Source organism: Castanea sativa, chromosome 1 (genome assembly GCF_040712315.1).
Source record: "Castanea sativa cultivar Marrone di Chiusa Pesio chromosome 1, ASM4071231v1".
Lineage (NCBI taxonomy): Eukaryota > Viridiplantae > Streptophyta > Magnoliopsida > Fagales > Fagaceae > Castanea > Castanea sativa.
In genome coordinates, this window is record NC_134013.1 from 1,498,617 (window position 1) to 1,505,742 (window position 7,126).

Genomic DNA, 7,126 nt, shown 5'->3' on the forward strand with positions numbered 1-7,126 from the left:
CCATTAAAAAACTACTTACCTTACAACCGCAAAAACCTAATTCTCCAAGCTCCAAGGAGATTAAATAGAATCTAAACAATATCAAGTAAACCTATTACAATAAGCATAGAGTTTGAAATTATATCTAGCTACAATTTAGGAATTGCCAAATAAGTACTTAATTAAGCAAGCCTAGTATTTAACCTCATCAATAATAATATATTCCACTTTCAAAGTTTCTCAACAAATTGATTCACAAGGCATAAACTCCAACGAGTAATTCTTAGGTACTTCCAGAGCACGGAGAATGGTGCTCCCTTCTCTCACATTCATGGTGGGGTCCACCATGAATGTGAGAGGAGGATCACCATTTCAATATACTTCGGGACTACCTAAGAATTTTTCAATTCCAACATATAAAGTTAACCCATTTAATATCATCTCAACATTATGATTAGCTTCCATAAAATTTACACTACATCATTAAGAGACCCATAAAAGTAAAATCAAAATATCTACCAAGACAAGAAATTTAGAACTTCAACTAACTCCAAATAAACCCAATGGATATGAAAAAAATTAGATTTACCAACCATCACATTACAACTCAAAACCCCAAAATTTTCCACCATGCATAAACCTTAAGTAGTCATCATTAGCACAAACCATATACCCACTCATCAAATCATTCCACCAATACAAAACCCATACATAAAAATACATAAATATCACTTCTAATGCTCATAAATCACATTAGTATTATTATTAAAGCTTAGATAAAAATAACCTCAAGTAAATGTGTAAAACTCACAAAAAAGATTAGAAATTTTTACCTAAAGAAAAAAAAGGATGTGAAGGTGCTAATAGGTTCTTAAGAATTTTCCGGTGATCTTGCCGGAAAAATGCTGCTGGAAATGGTGGTGGTGGTATGGAAGTACCAGTGGAGAGGATGACCGGAGTGATAGAGATGAGTGTACGAGAGAAAATGAAAAAAAAAAAAAAAAAAAAAAAAGAAGGGAAAAGAGTGAGCCGGCCAAAAAGATAAAGATATGAGTGAAAATAGGTGGTGGGAAAAGATGTTAGGTGGGGCACGTGGGAGCTTAAAAAATTTGATCTCTACTTTTTTTTTTGACCGATTGGGGCGTTACACATGGCCACTTTCATATGTTAAATTCTGAAGAGTCAGCTATCATTATGTTACTTAATAATATCAGCACCTGTTAGATTCATTTATTACAATGTTCATATTTTGATGTTACAAGTAGTAGCACATGCGTATTCACAGCCGTAACAAATTTAACATACATATAGTGAAAGAAATGTGAAGATTTTATAAGCTAACATTACATTACTTAATACTAGCAGTAGCTAACAAGTTTATTTATTACAACGTTCATATTTTGAAGTTGCAAGAAGCAGTACAGGCATTTTCACAGCCGTAACAAATTTAACATAGATATAGTGGATGAGAGCAATAAGTATCATAGCCATAGGTGACTTGATATGTCACCATTGGAGTATCTAAGCAACAGGATAGGACGCTTTCAGGTTAAGGCCACAAAGACCTCCTGGAGCACCGGTGTCTCTCTGAATCCGCATGTAGCCATTCTCACCCCAACGGGTGCCCCACGAATTCTTCATTAACCAGTACTTGGTACCATCATCACTTCTTCAATACCCAATTGCAGTAACGGCATGTGTTAAACGAGTCCCACACTCTTGCATGAAAACTCCGCCTTGATAGAATTGAAAATTACGACCAGAACCATCGAGGGCAATTGAAACTGGTTGTTTGGCCACAGCCTGTAGTAATGCCTCCTCATTATTGGAAGGTACATCTTCAAATGCACTTATTTGAGCTGCATGAATAGATTCCTTTTCATGGTCACAAGTTCCTTCCATGGTCTCATATGGGTATTTTCCTTCAGTAGTGAGCCCTTGGTTTTTTATTATATATCTAAAAGCATTATCCATCCAACCACCGTTGCAGCCATGATTGCCTTCCACAGCACAGTCCACTAGTTGTTGCTCAGACAAAGAGATCAAGTTGCCAGTTTTGATTTGGGTGATCCCTTCCAGTGGCGGCGCCACGTTATGGTCAGGGTGTTCCCAGGAACACCCTGACTTGAAATTTATATATATAAATTTTTTTTTTTTTACCCTTAAAAAATAAAATAGGAACACCCTCAATTAAAATTAGGAACACCCTCACATTAAAAAAAAATATATATTTGTTCTACTTCCAAGCCAAAAAAAAAAACCCAAAAAAAAATTCAACTAAAATCTGAAAAAAAAAAAAAATTTGTAACAGAGAAAAAAAAAAATGTAAGAGCAAACTGCAAACGGATCACAGCAAGCCCAACAGAGACAGATCACAGCAAAATGTAAGAGAAAAGAAAGCGAACAGATCACAGCAAGCCCAACATCAACAAGCCCACTGCCCACGGCAAGCCCAACAGAGACAGAGGAAGCAAACCCACGGTTTCTCAACCAAAAAAAAAAAAAAAAAAAAATTACAGACCCATCAGAAACCTCAAATCAGTTCAGAGTTCAGTACATCATCACTAAAGCTCTTCTCAAAAAAATTAAAAAAATTAGTAAAGCTAAACAAACCTAAAAAAGGAGAAACAAAGCAAGTGAGCAACGGCGCTCCCCTTCGAAGCTAGATCGATCCACCGTCCACGGTTCTAGCCGCTCATTGGACATCGGAGATCGCCAGATCAGTCCAGCTCCAGTCGCTCATCGGAGATCGGCCTCGTCGCATCGGAGAAGGAGATCGGTCCGCAACTCCGCAACATCCAGTCGCAGCGCTCATCGTCGCCGCGCTCATCGTCACCGTCGCCATCGCCATCGCCGTCGCCGTTGCCATCCCAGGTATTTCTCTCTCTTTTTCTCTCTGACTCTCTGTCTCTCTCTCGCCTCTCGGTCTCTCACTCTCTCTATACTCTCTCAAGTCTCAAATCTGAAATGAAATAGGAATAAATGAATGAAATGCCTTTAATCTTTATTTATGACTCTCTCTCTCTCTCTTTAGTCATTATTAAATTTATGACTTTGTTTGTTTCAATTGTTTGTCATTTTGTCTGTCTGTTTGTCACTTTGTCTCGTTGTGGAACTGGACCAACTGGTGATCCGTGATTGGCTGCTGATTCCAGCAGCACTCAGTTTTGCTTTTTTTTTTTTTAAGTTAAAGTGTTACTGAGTGCTTGAAGCACTCAGTAACACTTTAACTTTATTATTATTTTTTTACTTTTTAAATTTGACATTTTGCTTTTGGCTTTATCTTATGATTGAATCTTATCCGTTGATTGATGTGTAAATTGAAATGTGTTAGTGTTGGTGTTGCCGTATTAGACTATTGGTGTGTATTGATATTGGACTCAACTCAAAGACATTAATTGTATTTTAGCGTTATTGTGATTTATAAAATTGTGATTGTGAAATTTTCTGATTGGTAGTTAGATTTTGTGAAATTTTCTGATTGTCTTTTAGCGTTAATAATTTAATTAATCAATACATTATAAAAGAAAAAAAAAATTAAATTATGTTAGACTAAACAACAATTAATAATCTTATAATTAATGAAACAATAATATAACAAATTATAATTTATAAAAGACAAACAAATTAATGAAACAACTAAATAATAATTAATAATTTATTGATATTTCAAATAAACTTATAATTTATTTTTTATTCTTTTGCTAGAATTATGGACAAATACTTGATAAAAAAACCGCGTACCCAAGATTCATCTCCTGTGCAAGATTCATCTCCTGTGCAAGATTCATCTCCATCTTCTAAGCGAAGTCGTGTTGACTTTAACTTAGAAAATCTTCCTTCAGATCCTGGGCTACGACAAAAGATATCATCTTATCATCCTAATAATCATGATGAAATAAGAAGATATTATTTAGGAAAAGGCCCTTGTCGACCTCCTCATGATTACCCGGTATCATATTTTTCTGGAAAGCCCCGTCGATTTAGAGTCGAATGGTATGAAAATAGAAATTGGTTGGAATATAGTATAGCCAAAGATGCAGCATTTTGTTTTTATTGCTACCTATTTGGGAAAGATGTTGGTAAGCAAGGAGGAGGTGACACTTTTGTAACGAAGGGATTCAGACTTTGGAATCAGGTTGGGAAGTTAGATTCCCATGTTGGAGGAGTTAATAGTGCTCATAACCAAGCTGTCAAGAAGAGTGAAGATTTACAGAAGGAAAAGCAACACATTCAAAGTGTCTTGGTTAAGCAATCAAATCAAGATAAAGCTAATTATCGGATTCAATTAAACGCAATAGTTGATTGCGTAAGATTCCTTTTATTCCGAGGATTAGCTTTTCGTGGTCATGATGAATCTCAAGGTTCAAGTGATAAAGGAAATTTCCTTGAGCTTCTACAATTTTTGGGGGATCACAATGAATCTATCAATGAAGTGATGCAAAATACTTGGAAAAATTGCAAGCTTACCCATCATGATATTCAAAAAGACATGGTGAATGCAATTGCACGTGAAACATCTAAAGCCATCATCGAGGATCTTGGCAATGGGTTCTTTTCAATATTAGTTGATGAGTCACGTGATATCTCAGTGAAAGAACAAATGGCACTCGTTCTTCGTTATGTGAACAAACAAGGAATTATTATAGAGTGGTTCCTTGGTATTGTACATGTAGCAAGTACCACCGCTTTGTCACTCAAATGTGCTATTGAAGGTTTACTTTGTGAACATAATTTGAGTTTATCGAGACTACGTGGGCAAGGTTATGACGGAGCTAGTAATATGCAAGGTGATATCAATGGTCTCAAAACTTTAATTTTGAAAGAGAATAAGTCAGCATTTTATGTCCATTGTTTTGCTCATCAACTTCAATTGACACTTGTTGCCGTTGCTAAAAATCACATTAACATTGCTGATTTTTTTTATGTGGTTAGTAATTTAGTAACTGTTGCTGGAGGCTCTTGTAAGAGACGAGATGCTCTTCGAGATGCTCAATTTGCCAAAATTAAAGAAGATTTAGAGAATGGTGTACGAAGAAGTGGACAAGGTTTGAATCAAGAGACAAATCTTAAACGTCCTGGTGATACACGTTGGGGATCATATTATGGGACTATTCTCAACTTGATTTTGATGTTCTCTGCTGTTGCTGATGTACTTGAGATTATTGAAGAAGATGGGCTCTCCGACCAAAAAGTTGAAGCTCGATCTATTATGAGGTCAATTCTATCTTTTGAATTTGTTTTTGCTCTACACTTGATGAAAAACATTTTAGGGATTACAAATGAGTTGTCAATAGCATTGCAAAAAAAAAATCAAGATATAGTAAATGCTATGGATCTTGTTAAAGTGTCTAAGCAACGATTGCAAGTGATGAGAGATGATGAATGGACATCTTTATTGACTGAAGTGTCTTCATTTTGTGCCACACATGAATTCCTATCTTGAACATGGATGAAATATTTGTAGTTAGTGGGAGGCCGCGACGCAACACCCAACAAAATACAAATTTACATCATTATCGTGTTGAGCTATTCTACACAGTCATAGATATGCAACTTCAAGAGCTAAACAATCGTTTTTCAGAGGTGAATACCGATTTGCTAATTTGTATGGCTTGCTTGAATCCAAGTAATTCATTTGTGGCTTTTGATAAGGAAAAGTTAATACATCTAGCAAAGTTCTATCCATATGATTTTCCTGGGACAGATATCTTGGCACTTGATTCTCAGCTTCGAATTTCATTTTTGATATGCGCAACAATGACTTGTTTTTAGAGCTTCAAGGAGTTAGTGAACTTGCTGAAAAGTTAGTGAGCACGAGGAAGCATGAGACTTATCCATTAGTCTATTTGCTTGTGAAGTTAGCTTTGACCCTTCCTGTTGCTACTGCAACAGTAGAAAGAAGTTTTTCAGCAATGAAATATATAAAGAATGAACTGCGCAATCGAATGGGAGATCAGTGGATGAATGATTGCTTGGTTGTATATATTGAAAAAGATATAGCTTGTAGCATTGATAACGAGACTATCATGCAACGATTTCAAAATATGAAAAATCGTAGAAGGCAATTGTAAATTTTATGTATTTACATGTTTTTTGATTGTTGTTGTCAATATATAAAATTTTCTTTTTATTAGATCGTGTAATTTATACTTATTAAGGAACACCCTGGAAAAAATTCCTAGAGCCGCCACTGATCCCTTCTATGGCTGCCACTGCTGAAAAGGCCCAGCAACATCCTGCGTGTATAAGAATCAAATATAAGTGAAAAATGTTTTGATGAGAACAATAATTACGGGAATTGAAGCCAAACTTATGAGTGTTGGGAACTGTGATCCTCTTACCACAACGGCCTTGGTCCTTTATGGAGGTAACAGCTCCTTTCTCTCTCCAATCCATAGTCATTGGAATTTCTGTAAGGTTTTCATACTTGAAACTTTTTGCTTTGAGAGAACTTGGTTGGGTGGAAATCTTGTATCCAGTATGAGACGCAACAAATTCTTCATTGGTTAAGTCTGCAAATACGTTGGCACTTAGCTTGAAAGTGCGATTCCCTTCATTATTGAATTTGTCTATATATTCAACGTTGTCCTTGAATATCTTGAAACTCTTTTCCTTCTCTGCACTATCTTTGTAGCTGTGTCCATACTGAACCATCCATTTCTCATGCCTCTCAGCAAGGGCGTCTTCAAGCAAAGTGCGGCACATGGCTTGGGATATCAAAGTCTCTAGAATAAAAAACATGACTGCGATAAGTTTTTTTTGCTGTGTTAAAGCCATTATATACAAGCCGAAGAGGGTTCTTTGGCAATGGCTTTGGTGATAAATGGTGAGGAAGAAAGCATACATTTTCCCTATATATAGGAAATAGATCATCCCCATTATGACGTGTATCTTGGGAAGTAAAGTGGCCCCCTTTTTCTTAGCGTGTTGAGCAAGTTAAAGATGATTTTGAAGGTTAATTTTAGCGCATCAAACGGACTGTTGTAATACTATTGATTGTAAAGTGTGGCTAGCTATTGTCTTTACGCTCCGTTTGTTTCAATGGAAAACTTTGTGTAAAGATAGTTTTTTTTATTTTTCAGTGTTTGGAAGCATAAAAAAAAATGAGTCAAAAGAAAACTATCTTTGGTCAACATAAAAAGTA

General features: G+C 35.9%; 1 pseudogene; it reads right to left on the reverse strand.

The window, feature by feature from the left end:
• Positions 1-1,500: 1,500 nt before the first annotated feature.
• On the reverse strand, positions 1,501-6,759 carry LOC142622700 (senescence-specific cysteine protease SAG39-like; annotated as a pseudogene).
• Between the last annotated feature and the right edge of the window lie 367 nt (positions 6,760-7,126).